General features: G+C 39.5%; 1 pseudogene; it reads right to left on the bottom strand.

The window, feature by feature from the left end:
• Positions 1-1291: 1291 nt before the first annotated feature.
• LOC150008567 (large ribosomal subunit protein uL11 pseudogene) lies at positions 1292-15419 on the bottom strand (annotated as a pseudogene).
• Between the last annotated feature and the right edge of the window lie 4152 nt (positions 15420-19571).

The following is a 19571-nucleotide window of genomic DNA, read 5'->3' as shown; positions in this document are numbered from 1 at the left end:
TTCAAGCTATAAGGAAAGCCAAATTAATTAAACATTTATTTATAGTCAAAATGCCTTTTGTTCAATTTTCTGGATTGTTTCAAAGAGTTTGTCCCTTTCCCCCAAGTCACTACCTTCCCTTCATACACACAGAACTGTACTTTTATTAGAGCAGTAATTTTCAAAAGGTAGTCTATGGATATCTGGGGTTCTCTTTTAGTAGGTTTGGGAGTTTAAAACCATTTCATCAGAAGACCAAGATGTGATTTACCCTATTCACTGTGTTGATATTTGGCCTGATGGTGCAAAAGCAATGGTGGATAAAACCATTCTTGTTTTAGAGTAAATCAGTAGAATGACACCAAACTGTACCTAGTAGTCACCATATTCTTACAGCAAAAAAAATAAAGTTGAAGAACTTTTTTGATGAACACTTAAGAACATTTTGATCAGTTAAAGACAATTTTATTAAATCTCAATTCTTGAGTGAATGTCTTTTTAATATTGTGGGTGATGAAATGGGAATCATGCATACAGCACTTCTGCCTATATTCCAAATTATCATAGTTCTTGAGGAAAAGCACTTGTGTGATTGTTAAGAGTTGTGAGCTGACCAAGCTTCTTTTTTAATGGAATAATATTTTTACTTGAGAGAACAATTGAGAAACTATGTCTATTCAGAGCTGGGTATATATTTGGCAGACATTTTCTCAAAAGTGAACAAAGTGATCTTTCAAGGAAAGTTTAGGGAAAACAGTTGATAGTATTTGTTGCCAATGATATATATTCAACCTCCCAATTGAAAACTGAATTCAACAATTTCCCAGTCATTTAAAGGCTTTTCTGATGAGATTGATGATGAATTGATGAATGTAATTTTTAAATGTTGTATAATGAAGTGTGTCAATATTTGAAGGATCTACATAAGCTAGTGAACTAATATTTTCCAAGTGACTAATACATGGTGGTACAAAATCATGAAAGTTAGAAGATCAATTCAAAGTGCACTATAAACTAATATATTTTTAATGTAAGAGTGTATGAAGATTTCATTGATATGGTTTCAGATTCCATATTAAAACTAACCTTTAAGACTCTCGATACTTTTTTTTTAAATCTGAGTAGAATATCTACAATTATCCAAAACTACTCGTAGCTTCTTTTAAACTACATATCTGTCTGGGTCATATTTTCTTCATATACTTCAGTCAAAACAACATATGACAAATTGAAGGCAGGTTCATTTATGAGAATTCAGTTGTATTCTATTAAGACAGTCTTCTAAGTTTTTTTTTTGGGGAGGGGGATACATTTATTTATTTATTTTTGATTGTAAAGTGATCTTTAATTGAAATATTTTCTTTTGTAGTTCTTGACTAGCTGGGCATTCCACTGCATCACTGTTGATGTTGTGAGGGTGGAGGCCATCAAGATTGCAGTTCAAGACTGGGCAGTCCCCAGGATCTCTTTAATGGTTCCAGAGAGTCTTCTAGCTGAAGATCAGTGCCACATCTGTCGGGCAGTGTTGACAATCTCATAAAAAGTGTTATTTCTATAGTGCTTAATTTTTTTTTTCTTCTTTCTGTCTCATGGTGGTTCTTTGAGCGCTTTGATGACCAGGGCAGAGGCAGAAGGCACTACCTCAGTCTGCGCCTGCCTGTTCCAAACGGTCAGTTTCACTGTGTGGGAGACCAGTATGTATGATATAAAGGGCTGTGGCCACTGTGCCCCACATATGCTGCCAGCCCCACACTCCAGGGGATGTTAGAAGTAGAATAGGAATGCACTGTACTCTTTGAATCTGATGAAGCCTGCTTGCTCTGTGTAGCCCCAAATTCTTATCAGTAGGATGTGGAAATAAGATGTTTAAGGAAAAAGAGGTTTCTGGAGTTCTATGATATGCCTTGGCGCCTCACAGTCTTTCTACCTATCTCCCTTTGTTGATTTATGCCTTCCCTTCATTCCTTTTTTTTAAAGTATGCTTTATTGATTATGCTGTTACAGTTGTCCCAATTTCTTTTCCCTTTGTTCCCCTCCACCTAGTGACCCCCCCTCCCTCCAGTTGCCCCTCGCCTTAGTCCATGCCCATTGGTTGTGCATATAGTTCTTTTCAACATCTTCCTATCCACTCCACTCCCTCCTACTATGTTTCTTAATTCCTGTACCATCTCCCTCCCTTTCTCCCTCCCCCCTCCCCACTGACCTCCCCTCAGAATGTTCCCCATACCTATAATTCTTTTCCCACTCTTGTTACCTATTTAGTTTGCCTTTGTTTTGATTCCCTAGCTTCTGTTGTTGGTTGTTGTGATACAGTTTTCATTTTAATGTTCATATTTTTGATCCTCTTTCTCCTAAACAAGTCCCTTTAACATTTCATATAACAATGGTTTGGATCTGATGAACTCCTTCAGTTTTGTTTTGTCCTGGAAACAATTTCCCTGCTGTTCTATTCTGAATGACAGCTTTGCTGGATAGAGTAATCATGGTTGTAGGTTTTTGCTTCTCATTACTTTGAATATTTCTTGCCAGTCCCTTCTTGCCTGCAGAGTTTCTTTTGAGAAATTAGCTGATAGTCTTATTGAGACCCCTTTGTACATAATTCTCTTCTTTTGTCTTGCTGCTTTTAAGATTCTCTCTTTATCCTTAATTTTTGACATTTTGATTATAATGTGTCTTGGTGTGGTTCTCCCTGGGTCCAGTTTTTTGGAACTCTGTGTTTCCTGGACCTGTAAGACATTTTCCTTCCCCAAGTTAGGGAAGTTCTGCTTCTTTATTTTTTCACATAATTTTTCAATTTCTAGTTCTTCACCTTCTGGCAACCTTGTGATTTGGATGTTGGCCCGCTTATAGCTTTCCTATAGGTTTCTGAGCCTCTCCTCATTTTCCTCACTTTTTGTTTCCTCTTTCTGCACTAGGTGACTGTTTGTTCCTTCCCTGTGTTCTGATTTGTTGATTTAATTCCTGGTTTTCTTGCCCTCACCACTAGTTTCGTATCTGTTTTTGTTCATTTCAGCAGGACTAGCTGTCATTCCTTCCCCACCTTATTTAAGATCTGCTGTTAGGTCTGTAAGCATTTGTATAACCAAAGCTCTGAACTGTGCCTCAGAAAGATTTCCTATCTGCTGCTTCATTAAATTAGATATTTGCTGTCTGGTCAGTTGTGTCACTGGGATCTCTATCATGATCTGTGCCATCCTGACAGTTTTGTGTTTACGTTTCCTTCCTGGGCGGGGCTGTCATACCTCCGACGATATAGGGGGTGGAGCCCCATGCACTCATCACTACTGGAGGACCCTTATCACCACACTGTGACATTTTGTGTGGGGCTGCAGGTCCAATTCCTGCCATTCACTCTCCGCTGAGAGACCAGAAGCCTCCTCCTCCATCTCCATGCCCTCCAGCCTTCAAAGTCCGAGGCAATGGGGGTCTGCCTTCCCCGGAGTTGGAATCGCAAGCTGATGGGTCTGTTCTGCAGCTGGGGTGCTCCCCAGGTGCTTCTCGCCTCCCCTTAAATCCAGGTGTCTGTGCTTACTGCCGTCCCACCATCATCGCCGCAGCTGCCACCACCAGCACAGCTTGACCTCTCCACCCTGGCGTCGCCCTCCTCCCCATCTGGATGAACACCAGTTGTTCATAACTTCATACATTGGACTTCCATGTAACTTTATTTTCTGGAACTTCTGGTTATTTCTGGTTTTGCGGTAGTTGTATTCCTTCTTGGTTGTGGAGGGAGATGGAGCCTGTCAGTCTAGGCCTCCATCTTGGCCGGAAGTCCCGCCTTCCCTTTATTCTTACTCTCAACCATTTGATGGAAGTCTGCATGCTTACCCTGTGCATTTCTGCACGTAACAAACTAAGTAAAAACCCTAACTGAGAAAGGAGTGATCAGTGATCTCCTATGAGAGACATTCATCTTTTTCTCTCCTCAGACAATGTTTCTGAGTCAGTTCTTTCATCTGCACCGAGGAATCTGCGGGACAGGGAACCTCTCAAGTGGCACACCAAACAGGGATTGGCGAGAAGGACTCGCCGGGAAACCTAACATTACTGTAACCTCAGACCCTTCCAATCACCAGTTGCTTTGGCGATGTCATCACCATACCTTTTTGGAGACATGCCCAGGGGGCCAATCTTGGGGGCCAGGGCAGAGTGGCACCGACTTCCCTGCCGGTGCACAGCAGGTATACAACCTTGATCTCATTGGGGCCAAACTTTAGTGGTATGGTGGAGGTGGCTTGTGTTGGATGAACCTGGATTTGGGACGACTGAAAAAAGTTGCACTTTCACCTCCTCCGAGCCAAAAGTGGAAAGCTACATTTATTTTTATTAAACTATGTTATTTATATTAACATGTAAAAGATTTTTGTTTTAAAATAAATAATTAAGAATTTTCAGTATTTCTAATCGCACAACTATTGATATAACCTAAACAAAAGCTCTTTGAGGTCCTCAATAATTTTTAAGGGACCAAGAAAGTCCCTTAAAAGTTTTAGGACTTAAACATTGAAAGCTGCTGCTTTAAAGGAGTGTCTTTTTCTTCCAGGGATCAAAAGATGTGTCTGTCTCTGTTTTCTACTTTTTGTCCATAATGAACTGAAGTGGAAACTTGTCAGGGAACTTTTAAATTAGGTGGTAGAATTTATAGATCCCTCACTGATTATTAGTCTTTTTTTTTTTTTTTTTTGGTAAAGATTTTATTTTTAGAGAGAGGGGAAGAAAGAGAAACATCGATCAGTTGCTTCTTGCAGGCCTCCAACGGGGGACCTGGCCTGCAACCCAGGCATGTGCCCTGCTGGGGAATTAAACCGGTTAGCCTTTGGTCTGCAGGATGATACCCAACCCACTGAGCCACACAAGTCAGGACACAAGTTTAATTTTTAATAGTAATTGAAACCTTGGAATACAAACATCTGGAACTTTAAAATCAGAATTACAGGATTTGTTTTCAGAATTAGGCTAAGGTCTGTCTGGATAGGGAGCAAGCATAGGGCCAAGAAATATCTGTAGTATGTGTTCCAACAAATCACTTCTGCTTTTAGAGCTCCTCACCTCTTTTCCATGTGAAATTAATTTTTTGCCTCAAGCTCACCCTTTTAAGGCCCCTTCCCCAAGCTATTGATACCTGAGTCAGTACCTTAAAGTAGGATACTCTCCAGACTCCCTGGCAGGTGGCAGGAGAGTAGCAAGCCATATCTGAGAAACACATGTTGTTGGTTTAAACTGTGAATGCTCTTTTCCACAGAAGTATGATACCAGTTGTGGCTAGCTCTGTCACAAAGTTACATGTGGATGGGATAGGCTTCTGTGGGCTTGCCTGGGAGTCCTCAGTGTCCTAAGTTCCAAATAAAATTTTAGGATTTAACTTCTTCCTAAATTGGGAACTGCTTTTACATTTTAAAAAAATTCTACATTTAATAGTAGTAAAATAGGATCATTTTGTTCTTTGAGTCTGAATGGTAAAATTTGACCCATAGTCTATGAAATTAAGCCTATAGACTACTTAAAAACACAGCAAGGTAATGATCAAGAAGTGCTTGAATTCCCAAATATTTTAAAATAGGATTATATTTCTCAGTGCTGCTGGCATTCAGAGAAAAAACAAACATTTCACAAAATGGTCTATTTTCTAGTTAAACCAATGTTCTATAACTGTATCTGAAAAGCTAAGTTGTAATTTTGAGGGACACCATGGATGAAAGAGAAAAAAATTACTACCCCTAGTAACAGATGTGAAATTACATTAGATAAATATAATCATTAGTTTCAGTCTCACCCTGGTTAATTTGTTTGTGGAAATGTGCAACCTATTATTCATTAGATAATTTTTCACACATTGATTAGAAAGCCATGTCGAATTGTGACCCTGCACATTTGGGCTTACCTATCTTGCAATGAAGTATACCAGTTAACAGTAGTGGAAATGGGGGACAAAATGTTTATCTCAAGCTGATTTTGTGCCAATAAATAAAGTAAATCAATAGCCAGTGAAGTGTGAACAACATTTCTCTGCTGTATAATATGGTTTTGGGGGCAATTTGACATGCTACAAGGGGAAACAAGGGTCTTGAACAGAAAGGTAATAAAAGCAAATCATGCTGGTAACTCTTATTGAAGTCCTGTATTTTTTTATATTTGGGCAGCTTTAAGATGTGAAAAATAATGTACATAAAATTATAAAAATATTGAGGCAACTTTCCCCCGTATTCGTAAACATTCTCTTATAGATTTTGTTTTTTCATGCATTCTATACTTGTGACAGATACTTTGTTTTTTATTCAATTTAATTTAGTATAAAAATTCAGATAACTTTAATGTCTTTATAGTAAATGCAACACAATAACCTTAGATTTCAAATAGCCATTATTAGCACTCAATAAGACCTCCTCTGAATTTTACTTTTCAATATTTAGGTAACTGCTTTCAGTAATCAAAATTCTCTCAATTAAGACATATTTTTTTTCTCCTGCAAGAAGTTTCCAAGAGAAATCCATATTTTCTCATTTTCTGCTCTTCTTGGCATTGCAAGCCCCGCAGAACCATAAGAAAGTGAATCTCTTTTCTAATTCTCTGAAGGAGAATAATGATATAAATGCATTTATAAAGTGTGTCTTCTTGCCAGTTTGACCTCAGATGTTGTCTTTTAAATTAAGATGAAAGTAATACATTTTTCCACATAATGCAGGCTGCATTCAAGTAATTAATGGTTAATTAAAAGAAGGTTTTTTTTCTTTCTGTAGGTCAGACAGTGAAGGGCTGTGCTATGTTACTATAGAAAGGGGGTTAGGCTGTTTGGTTTCTAGAAGGAGCCGTCTGGTTCTCCTGGTCTAAAATGAAATCATAGCCAGGGCAACCTGCATATTTAAAGGAGAAATGGTTACTGGTATCATAGAAACAGTGCTTTGCTGACCAAGAATGTTATTTCCTTGACAAATTCTGTAACCATTGTTCGAATTTCAAAAAAGTCAGTGACCACAGCTGTTTTAATTATGTGTGCTGACATGTATTTATTTATAGTCAATGACTTGATTCATGTGATGAGTCTTGTAAAAAAAAATATATATATATTTTATTTTTATTTTTAGATTACTTCCACCTACCTTTTTTATTTGGACAAGGCTTTAGTCTACTATAGATTAATTTTAAAAATCTAGCTTTAAGCATATTTATAATATGTTATTAATAAAATGTCCTGCTAGGTGCTTCTAATTTCCCATTTGAATGTCCAGACAGCAGAAGTATAAGAACTTGTGAGAGCCAAGATAATTTTTAGAGAGACCTAGGTTGAGATAGAATGAGCATATTAGGTTGAGAATCAGATTTATGTTGTCAGTTAAGCCCTCTAACTTTTCTCGTTTTAGTAGACTTCGTGAGCTCTAAGTCTTTTCATCTTTAATATTCCATGCATGTAATATTTTTATAAAATAGTATCATACTATACATGGAAATAAACTTTATCACTCAGATAATAGTGTACTATTATAACCTTTTCAGTTTACATTTAATATAAACATTTTTCTGTACCCTTATATATTCTTTAACATTATTTATAATGGCTATATCATTTCATTATACGGTTTTACTGTAATTCATTTAACCATCTCACTGTTACTGGATACAGTCAAAGATAGATCTTTTTTATAATGCTGTCATAGTTCATTAATTTGCCTCTTTTCCTGCTCTTGCCTCTTACAGTGCATAGTTTCTAACCAGATAAATCTTTTTCTTTTTAATTGGCAATCAGATACAACATCACTCTGCTCAGAACTCTCCAACTATTTTTAGAATAATATCCAAAAATATTATATTCCCTATAGAGCTCTGTGTAATCTGGCACCTGCCTAACTCTGGAACTTTATTTCTATACTCTGCTTCACTGAGGCACCCCACCCACTCTTCTCTTGGCTACTCTCCAATTCTCTAAGCATGTCCCAACTTCAAGGCTTTTGGTCTTTTGGTGTTTCCTCTACCTGGGACCCTATTCTTTCTGATACCTCCATGATTTGTTTTTTTACTTCCTTCAGATTTCTACCTAAGTGATTCTCCTTAGTTCTTTCTTAAGAATTCTATCTAAAATAGCATTCCTCTATCATTCTCTCTCCTCTTTACTTTTTTTTTCTTCATAGCATTTATTACTACCTGACCTTATTATGTATTTCTTTCTTTTTTTTTAAGTGTCTGCCATCCGTACATAAACTCCCTGAGGGTAGGACTGCCTCTGTTTTGTTCATTGTTAAGTCCACAACACCAAGAACTATGCCTAGCTTACAAAAGGCACTTGAAAAATCTTTCGAATGACTTAAAGCTTGGTTCAATATTTTTTCTGTTATAATTGTAGTAAGATGAGGAAAATTATTGTTTTGTCAGTTGTCTTCATTTAGAAAAACATCTTTATTAGCCTCTTCAGATGGAATGTGTGTCCCTGAGGAAATGGGTTGAAAGAAAATAACAAAGACATAGCTAAAGTACATTGGGAAAAAAGTGAACAGTAATTTGGAAGTAGGAGAGAGAACGAAGAGGTTAGGGGGGGTGATTGTGGAGAGAGGGTCAAACTATAGGGCAGAAGGTTGAAGCGTGAGTAGGCAGAAATGACTAAGGGAATTTTTAAAACAACAGGCGTACTGTACATTCACAGTGGTACCTTGATACTCATTCTTAAATCTTTCCGGAACTCATGACAAATGCTGAAGCCAGGCCTTCTTGTTTGGGATTCTAGGTGCTTCCTGGGCTTGTATGTCTATTTTCTTCACCAAATTAGAGAAGTTTTCTTTATTTTTTTCAAATAACTTTTCGATTTCCTGCTCTTCCTGCTCTCCTTCTGGCACCCCTATGTTTTGGATGTTGGTATGTTTAGAGATGTCCCAGAGGCTCCTTAGCCTCTCTTTGTTTTTTTAAATTATTTTTTTCTTCTTGCTGTTCTGATTGAATGCTTTTTTTCTTTCTTATGTTCCAAATAGTTGATCTGAATCCCAGCTTCATCCCCTCCACTGTTGGTTTCCTGTAGATTTTTCTTTATTTTAGTTAATGTAACCTTCATTTCTGCCTAGGGTTTTTTTTTGTTTTGTTTGTTTGTTTGTTTTTTTAATGCTTCGAAGTACCCAATGAGTTCCTGGAGCATCCCAATAAGCAGTGTTTTGAACTCTGCATCTGATAGATAGCTTATCTCCATTTCCTTTAGTTCTTTTCCTGGAGTTTAGTTATGTTCTTTTATTTGGGCCATATATCTTTGTCTCTTCAATTTGGCAGCCTCTCTGTTTGTTTCTGTGTATTAGGTAGAGCTGCTTTGACTCCCTGTCTTAGTAGCATGGCCTGTTGTAGAAAAGTGCACCTGTAAGTTGTATGGGGCAGAGCCTTAGGTAATTGCCAGTGTAGGAAAACCCTTGTCACTGCTCTGTGGCTGTGTGTGTGGGAGGGCTTGGAAAGGGGATAGTGCCACTGCCAGGCCTTTGGAGTTTTGCCTAGGATGAAGCTATCTGCTGGCATTCACTCTGTTGCTAGCCTCTTCACTTTCTCCCTATATGCCACTGGTGCCCTTCCAGCTGTTGTCCTAGTGCTGAATCCCAGAGGGGGTGTGTCTGCTTGAGTCCTAAGTCTGTTGTGAGCTCTTTAAGAGGGGTCTTTTGGACTTCCAGCCAAGATGGAGGCCTAGAAAGACACGCTGCATCTCCCCCCACAACTAAGAAGAACTATAACTACCTCAAAACTAGAGACAACCAGAAGTTCCAAAAAGTCGAGCTGCATGGATGGAGAGGATGTGGTGTGGTGGTAGCAGCAGCAGCAGCAATGATGGCAGCAGCAGGTCTGCAGAAAGCTCAGTCAAACATTAAAAAAGTCAAGAGGGACATCTGGGGAGCACTCCCAGCACCAGACCAGACCTCACAGCTCATGGTGTCAGTGCCAGGGACAGTGGAGCCTCATTGCTTCTGACTGTGCAAAACAGTGGGGGCGGGGGCAGAGGCAGAAACTGCTGGTTTCGGTAGAGTCCACTTGTTTAAAGGGCCCCCCACAGTCCTAGAATGTCTGCAGACCCACCCACTCTGGGAACAACGGCCAGAGCAAGAACTAGAGAGGCGCCAGTCCCATACGGAAGTGGGAGAAGTGCCTGGAAAAGGGACGAGTGCTGAGCAAGTGGCATTGTTCCTTCTCAGACCCCTCCCCCCCCACAGCGCCACAACGCAGTTAAAAGGGTTGCCCTGTACTGACAAATACCTAAGGCTCCGCCCCTTACAATGTAACAGGTGGGACAGCTCTGCCTAAGACACAGAGGTAAACAAACACAGGAGCCTGTCAAGATGAGAAGACAGAAAAGTAGGGCCCAAAAGAGAGAACGGATCAAGGTTCCAGTGGGAGAACTAAGCGATGAGGAGGTAGCCAACCTAACAAATGAGGAGATAGCCAACCTAACAGATGTAGAGTTCAAAACACTGGTAATAAAGATGCTCATAGACTTGACATATCCTTAAGTATGGCAAACGTATAAGGGAAGAAGTGAAGGCTATGCTAAGTGAAACGAAGGAAAATCCACACAAAACCAATGGTGAAGAGAAGGAAACTGGGATTCAAATCAACGATTTGAAACATAAGGAAGAAAAAAACAACCAGTATCAAATGAGGAATCAAGAACTGAAAAAAATGAGATGCTTAGAAACCTCTGGGACAGCTTTAAACTTGCCAACATCTGAATCCTAGGGGTCCAGAAGGAGAAGAGGAAGAGCAAAAATTCAAAACCTTATGTGAAAAAATAATGAAGGAAAGCTTCCCAAATTTGGTGAAGGAAATAGGCATACAAATCCAGGAAGCACAGAGAGTCCCAAAGAAGCTAGACCCAAAGAGGACCACACCAAGACACATCATAATTAAAATGCCAAAGGTTCAAGATAAAGAGAGAATCTTAAAAGCAGCAAGAGAAAAAGAGAGTTACCTACAAAGGGGTGCCTATAAGACTATCAGCTGATTTCTCAAAAGAAACTTTGCAGGCAAGAAGTGACTGGCAAGAAATATTCAATGTGATGAAAAGCAATGGACCTACAACCTATCATTTAGAATGGAAGGGCAGATAAAGTGCTTCCCAGACAAGATAAAGCTAAATGAGTTCATCACCACCAAGCCATTATTGTATGGAATGTTAAAGGGACTTCTTTAAGAAAAAGATCAACACTATGAACATTAAAATGACAACCAACTCACAACTATCAACAACTGAATCTACAAAATAAAAAGAAAACAAACTAAGCAAACAACCATAACTGCAACACAATCATAGAGATGGGGATCATTTGGAAGTTTATCAGCTGGGAGGGGAAGAGGGAGAAATGGGGAAATGGTGTAGGGATTAAAAAGCATACTTGGTTGGTACAAAATACACAGCTAAAGAACTTATATTCATGACCTATGGACATGAACTAAGGGGATGGGATTGCTGGAGGGAAGGGTGGTACTGAGAAGAGGGGAGCAAAGGGAAAAGGAATTGGGACAACTGTAACAACATAATCAATAAAATATACTTTAAAAACAAATGAGTCTCTTGTGAATCCCAGTTTCTTCTGCCACCCAACCCTGACTTTTTTTTACAACATGAAATTATGGGGACTTATCTTTCTGGCACTGGAACCCTGGGGTGTGTGGTCTGGTCTGGGCTGGTATTCCTTGCTCCTAAGGTATCCCTCCTAATTTTTATACACTACACTTGAATGTGGGACCACCCATTCCTCCTCTCTTCACCTCTCCACTTTTCCTCATGTCTCCTCCACCCCTCCTACCAGTCTGGATGAATGTGGCTTCTTTAAATCCTTGGTTTTTGGACGTCCATGCAGTTTGGTTTTATGACAATTGTGGGTGATAATTTGTTTTGTAGTCTAGTTGTAGTTTTTGCTGCAGTTGTACAAGGAGGCGAGACATGTTTACCTACTCCTCCATCTTGACTGGAAGTAGTTCTGAGAGTTTTTTGGTGGAATCTTTAAGGGTTTTCTCTATATACAGCATTATGTTATCTACAGATAATGACAGTTTTATTTCTTTCTTTCCATTTTTGGTGTCTTATTTTGTCTTGTCTGGTTACTATGGCTAGGACTTTTTATACTGTGTTGAATAAAAGTAATAAAAGTGGACATTCTTGTCTTATTCCCGATATGAAAGAAAAAGCTGTCAGCTATTCACTATTGAGTATGATGTTAGTTGTGGTGTTGTTACATATGGCCTTTATTATGTTGAGTTATGTTGCCTCTATTCCCACTTTGCTGAGAGTTTTTATCATAAATGGATGTCAGACTTTGTCAAATGCCTTTTCTGCATCTGTTAATATGATCATATGATTTTCATCCTTCATTTTGTTTATGTGTTGTATCATCTTAATTGATTTGTGGATAGTGAACCAACTTTGTATCTTTGGAATACATCCCACTTTATCATGGTGTATGATCTTTTTAATGTACTGCTGAATTTGGTTTGCTAATATTTTGTTGAAAATTTTTGTGTCTATGTTCATCAGGAATATTGACTGATAATTTTCTTCTTTGTATACTGTTTCTGTCTGGTTTTGGAGTTAAGGTAATGCTGGCATCATAAAATAGTTTGGGACCCTTTTCTCTTCTTTACTGCTTTTGAATAGTTTGTGAAGGGTAGATATTGGGTTGGCCAAAAAGTCCATATGGTTTTTTCCATAAATAAAAGACACAGAGTTACATTTCATTTTGGATTGATCCCTTATCACTATGAAATGCCCTTCCTTCCTTTTTTTAAAAGTATATTTTATTGATTATGCTGTTACAGTTTTCCCATTTTTTTACCCCTTTGCTCCTCTGTTCCCCGTATCCCCCTTTCCTCTAGCAATCCCATCTTCTTAGTTCATGTCTGGGTCATGCATGTAAGTTCTTTGGCTTCACCCTTTCCTCTACTATTAACATCCACCTTTTTTGTACCTACCAATTATATTTCTTAATCCCTGTACCATTTCCCCATTTCTTCCCCTTTTTGCTCCCAGCTGGTAATCCTCCAAATGATCTCTATACCTATGATTCTTTTCCTATTCTGGTTGCTGGTTTAGTTTGTTTTTGTTTTTATTTTTTAGATTCATTTGTTGATAGTTGTGTTTGTTGTCATTTTACTGTTCATAGTTTTGATCTTATTCTTTTTCTTAAGTAAGTTCCTTTAACATTTCACATAATAAGACTTTGGTGATGATGAACTCCTTTAGCTTTAACTTGTCTGGGAAGCACTATCTGCTCTTCAATTCTAAATGATAGCTTTGCTGGATATAGGTTGTAGGTACTTGCTTTTCATCACTTTGAATATTTCTTCCAGTCCCTTCTTGCCTGCAAGGTTTCCTTTGAGAAATCAGCTGATAGTCTTAAAGGAACACCTTTTTAGTTAACTCGCTCCTTTTCTCTCATAGCTTTTAAGATTCTCTTTATCTTTAGCCTTTGGCATTTTACTTATGGTTTGTCTTGGTGTGGTCCCCTTTGGGTCTAACTTGTTTGGAACACTCTGTGCTTCCTGGTCTTGTATGTCTATATCATTCACCAAATTTGGGGAGGTTTCTTTCATTATATTTTCAAATAGGTTTTCAATTTCTCGTTCTTCTTTTTCTAGTATCCCTATGATTCAGATGCTGGAACTTTTGGAGATGTCCCAGAATCTTCTTATTCTCTCCTTGTTTTTTTTTTTTTTTTTTTAATTCTTGTTTCTTATTTCTGTACTGGTTGACTATTTTTTCTTTATGTTCCAATTTATTGATTTATACCCTGGCTTCTTTTCCTTCACTACTGGTTCTGGGTATATTTTTGTTTATTTCACTTATTGTAGCCTTCACTTCTTCCTCTATATGTTTGCTGTACTTAGTCATTTTTCTGAGCATCGTTATCACCAGTGTTTTGAACTCTGTGCCTGTTAGGTTGGCTGTGTCCTCCTCACTTATTTGTCTTTTTGGAGCCTTGATGTGCTCCCCTTTTTGGGCCATACGTCTCTGCCTCCTCAACTTGACAGCCTCCCTGTGTTTTCCTCTGTATTAGGTAGATCTGCGGTACTTGTTAACTTGTAAGGGGCCAGCCATAGGTATTTGTCAGTGTAGGGCCACCCATTTAACTGCTTTGTGGCACTATATGTGTGGGAGGGTTCAGAGAGGGAATGGTGTTGCTTGCTCAGCACTCACCCCTTTTCCAGTCACTTCACCCGCTTCCCATATGCAACTGGCGTCCCTCCAGCTGTTGCTCTGGTGATGGTTTCCACAGTGGGTGGGTTTACATAGTTCTAGGACCATGGGGGCCCTTTAAATGAACTCTCCTGAGAGACAGGCAGTTTCTTCCACTGCCCCAACCCCACTGGTTTTCATAGCTAAAAGCTATGAAGCTTCGTTTTCCCCAGCGCTGGAACCGTGAGCTCCTCGGTCTAGCCTGGCACTGGGATTGCTCCCCAGGTGTCCCTCCAAGGTTTTATAATGTGGGACTGCTCATTTTGCTGGCTGGTCACAGCTGCTGCCTTGCCACTGCCACCACAACCTCACCTCTGCCTCCCTGTGTTCTCTATACCCTGGTTCCCTGTCTTGTCCCTCCTACCTATCTGGATGAACACTTCCCCTTTAAATCTTTGTTGGACTTTCATATACTTTGATTTTTTGGCAGTTCTGGTTGTTTTCTTTTCCTTTTTTTTAGGTAGTTGTAATCCTTATGGGCTGTGCAAAGAGACAAAGCACGTCCACCTGTCTCTCTCCATCTTGTCTGACAATCTAACTATTTCTTTTGCAATTTTTAAGAGTCTCTCTTTGTTTTTAACCATTGATATTTTAATTATGATGTGTCTTAGTGTGAGCCTCTTGTATTTATCTTATTTGGGACTCTGCTTCCTCGTTTTTTGTTTTTTGTTTTTGCTGGGCTAGGGAAATTTTCCAGCATTATTTCTTCAAGTAGATTTTCAATCTCTTGCTCCCTCTTCTCTTTCTGGCACCTTTATGATGTGAATGTTGTTATGCTTGGTGTTGTCCCAGAGGTCCTTAAACCAGCAGTCCCTAACCTTTTTGGTACCAGGAACCGGTTTCGTGGAAGATAATTTTTCCATGGGCCGTGGAGGGGGACATGATTTCTGGATGATTCAAGCACATTACATTTAATCTCACCTCCTGCTGTGTGGCCCACTTCTGAACAGGCCACAGACCAGTACTGGTCCACGGCCCAGAGGTTGGGTACCCCCACTTTAAACTATCCTCATTTTAAAAATTCTTTTTTCTTCATGCCACTCAGATTGGGTACTTTTTGCTACCTTGTCTTCTAGATCACTAATTTAATCCTCTGCTTTATCTAATCTGTTGATTCTCTCTAATGTATTCTTTATTTCAGTTATTGTATTCTGACTGGTTCTTTTTTTCTTTTAATCTCCTTTTTATTTTTTCTATCTCTTTATTAAAGTTCTGACTGAGTTTATCTATCTTTACTTACCGTAAGTTCATTGGGCATCCTTATAATTAGTGTTTGGAATTCTCTCATCTAGTAGATTGCTTCTCTTCATTTTGTTTAGTTCTTTTTCTGGAGGTTTGTTCTGTTTTTTCATTTGGGACATATTTTTTTGTCTCCTTATTTGACTGCCTCCCTGTTTCTATATATTAGGTAGACCTACTATGTCTCCCAGTCTTGGTAGAGTCGCCTTATGCAGTAGGTGTCATGTGTGGCCCAGTGGCACAATCTCCCTGGTAACATTGGTTGGGTGCTCTGGTCATGTTCGGGGTTTTGTGTACTTTCCTGTTGCAGTTGAGCCTTAATTGCTGGTGGCACGTCAGTGGTTGGGGTTGACCCTTAGGATGACTGGCTTTGAGGGCTGGCTGTGACTACACTGGAGGAGCTGTTTTGTGGGACCTGACCCCACAGGATGGAAGTTACTTTAATGCCTTCTGAGTCTGCCCTTAAGATATGTTATTTGTGGAGCAGGTTGGGTTATCTGTGTTGTGGTCTCTAGCTGGCTATCAGGTATGGTCTGAAGCTGGCCTCTGGTGCAGGCCAAGGTCAGCCACTGCTTGTGCCACGCTTGGGACCACATGGTAGGAGCTACAAAGTGATCTGTGTTTGGTTGCTGCTTGTGCTGGGCTTGCAGGCACTTAGGAGAGGTATGGTGTGAACCAAGGCTGCTGCCATTTGTGCAGGACTTGGGACCTGATGGTGTATACCATGATGTGCTAGACATTTGGCTGCTTAATTGAAGCTATGTTCTCAGCCAAGACTGGCTGCTGCTCATACTAGGCTTAGAGCCACCTGATGGAGTTACAATGCAAGTTGAGATTGGTTGCTACTTATGCTGGACCTGGGGCCGCTTAGCAAAAAGTACAGGACATGCAGAGGCCAGCTGCTGCTTGTTTTGAGTTTGGAACTTTTGCAATATTTTAGGAAAATATGCATTGTGAACTGGGGCAGGCCCCTTGTGTGGAGGAGATGGCGGACTAGGCTCAGGCCAGGTTTTCAAGTTGGATACAAAGGGGTCTTGGAATCACCAGGGTGGGGAAAACTATGTTAGCCTGGTTAGTGAAGAACACAGATTTGATGGCCTGGTGAGAGGAGTGCTCCACAAAGGAACAATGGTGGCTACTAGTGTTCTGTCCTCAGAGAGACCTGACTCTCCAGCCCTTGACCTGAAGCTAGTCAATTTAATTCCTCCTCATATATCCCTGGTCTTTTTCAAGTTGCTGCTCCTGCACTAGTGATTAGAGCGAGTGAGTTTTTCAGTGACCGTTTCTGTGGGCCCCCTCCAGCAGCTTTTTGTCTCACTTGAACTTAATCCCCACATAGTGCTGCCCCAGGCTGGGGAGCCCAATTTGGGGCTGAGACCCCTCACTCTTCACACGAATCTATCCGCAGCTGAGATATCCCTCTCAAATCTTATTTGCCACACTGCCTGTTCTACATCTCTGCCCCTCTTACCAGTCTCATTATGGCTTCTTCTGTATATCCTTGGTTATAGGACTTCTGTTCAGTTAGTCTTTGGGTGGTTCTAAATAATGATTGTTCTATAAATTATATTTTTGATGTGGACGTGGGAGGAGGTGAGCACGCTACAAGTATTTACCTACTTTGCCATCTTGACAGGAAGTCCTCTTTCCCCCATCTTTGTGGTAATATTGTACATATTGTATCTATACATGTCATAAGTATAATAATACATTTGTTTGTTTTTTGGTTAATCCTCACGCGAGGATATGACTTGATTTTTTTTTCTTTTTTTTTTTTTTTTACGAGAAGGGAGGTCGGGGAGAGGGAGAGAGGGAGAGAACCATCAATGTGACAGAAACATCCATCTGTCGCCTTCTGTATGCACCCTGCCTGGGGATTAAACTTGCAACCCAGGTATGCACCCTGACTGGGAATCAAAACCCCCAATATTTTGGTGTATGGGACAATGCTTCAGCCAACTGAGCTACCTGGCCTGAGCTGATGACGTTCATTTTGATCTACAACTGACTGTGTATCTGAGTAGCCTGAATACCCTGGTAATCACACATTGGAGCTTTGTTATTTCATGGTCCTGCGGATCAGGGTTTTGTAGACTTGATGCATTTTTAGGTTCTTCCTTCTCATCTATATTAAAATATGGTGGGTGGTACAGAAAATAAATCTTGCTAGCCTTATACTTTTTCCATATCTCTGTACACAAATTCCATGAGGAAAGTCTCAGTTCTTCAGCAGGGTTACTGTATAAATCAAGGCTCTCTCGAAATGCCCTTCAACCTTTTTTTACATCATGACATACAGAAAAAAATGGTAGTATTTATTCTGCACACTGGGGTGAACAGACTTCACACAACAGGGCTCCTGCCTGACTTCCCTAAGGTCTTCAATGTCTTGAGTGCACCTGAACACACCTGTAAGTGAATTGGTGTGCTATGACATACCAGTTAAGATCTCTGCCCTAAGATGCATTCTCTCACATTTTAATTTTATGAAAGGATTTTATTTATTCACTTTTTAGAGAGAGGGAAAGGGAGAGAGAAAGAAAGGGAGAGAAACATTGATTGGCTGCCTCCGCATGCCCCCAGCCAGGGACCTGGCCCACAACCCAGGCATGTGCCCTGAGCAGTGACCTTTAGATTTGTAGGCTGGCACTTAATCCACTGAGCCACACCAGCCAGGGCCTTTAAAAAAAAAAAGTTTCTGCTATATGATAAAGGAATTTTCTCCCCTATCATTAAAATCTTTACCAAAACTATTCAGCATATAAAATGGAAGGATGCTTAAACACTAAAAGCAGATGGTTAGCTGTTCCTTTACACATCTCCTTCATAAATGTGTATGTTACCTTAAGGAACCATCTACATTCAAATATATTTTATAGGTCTCTAAATTATCTCATCGTGAATTTCTTTCTTGCTTTTCACTATAGCAAATCTGGTAAAGGTGTCATAGCATATTCTTTGACTTGTTCAGAAGCTGCAGATATTTCTGTCTCAAATTAGAGTCATATAATTCTGGGAGAAAATATAGTTAGTGAACCTTACTGATAAGTAAGGTTCAGTATAAAAAAAATCCTTCATATATCCTGGTAGGAAATAAGTTATGTTTGTTTTTTATTTTTTTACATTTAGGCCATTTCCCCCATAGACAGAGGCTTTTGTGAAATGTGATTTTTGTAATTTTTAAACAAACATCCTCATTTCCATTTGTGCATAATTTTATATTTGGTCTCTGGAGGTTAAGAAGTATCAGTAACTGTTTATGCCCTATATATTTAGAGAAGTTGTAGGAAGAACTTGGCCTTTCTCATTTAAATTGCAACAGGAAGAAAAATATAGGAATGTTTTATGCAAGAAGTGTTGAGTTGTATGGGAAATTGTGTTTTAAGACCTACTGTAGATCTATGTCGGTGTCTGGGAAAGAGAGGATAATTAGTGCCTGTACTCTCAGTCATATCAGACTAAAGGTAATGGGGTGTAAGAAATGGTTCATTAGGTTCTCTCAAGTACTTTTACTGTGTCCATACTATTTATACCAGCAGAAAAAATTCAGTCTTTAAAATCAAGTGAAAGCATTAGTCTTAGATTCTTCAATATGAGAAACAACATTGAGTAGTGATCTTCTAAAGTCAAGTAAAAAAATGTACGCAAAAAGCCTACACAGTGTTTATTGGTTTATATGTTACACACACTGAATATTTACAATGTCTGATCTCCCTTTTTGACTGTGGGCTTCACACCTGATGTGCCTCCAGGAGTTTGGGGTGGAGGAAGAGCTGAAGCCAGAAACCATAGAAACCATTTTGCTAAATACAATCCTTGTCCACAGGAATTTTAATTGGAAAGGAACTTCATTGCAAAATGTCTTCTTACCTGGGATGGAACGGGGAGTAGATGGAGGGAGCAAATAATAATGAGGCCTTCGTTCTCGCTCCTAGAATAATTGCCTGTGGTGATAGGAAAATTGGATCAATTAGCAGAGGTTATAGTGTCTTCCCACAAACTTGTTCAAATGTTGCTCAGAGAGGTGTTGAGGCAGAGTTATTGGAAAGAAGAGGGGTAGTGTGCTTGAGGCTGCTGGACCACATCTAGTTCTGATGGAAATTTCTGAAGTCTGTCTCTTACTCCTTGCCCTCCTCTGGTCCCTCCTGTTTCCTATAAAATTGCTAAAATG

This window comes from Furipterus horrens, unplaced genomic scaffold, assembly GCF_987537825.1.
Source record: "Furipterus horrens unplaced genomic scaffold, mFurHor1.1.pri manual_scaffold_5, whole genome shotgun sequence".
NCBI classification, from domain to species: domain Eukaryota; kingdom Metazoa; phylum Chordata; class Mammalia; order Chiroptera; family Furipteridae; genus Furipterus; species Furipterus horrens.
This window is presented reverse-complemented; position numbering and strand designations above follow the sequence as displayed.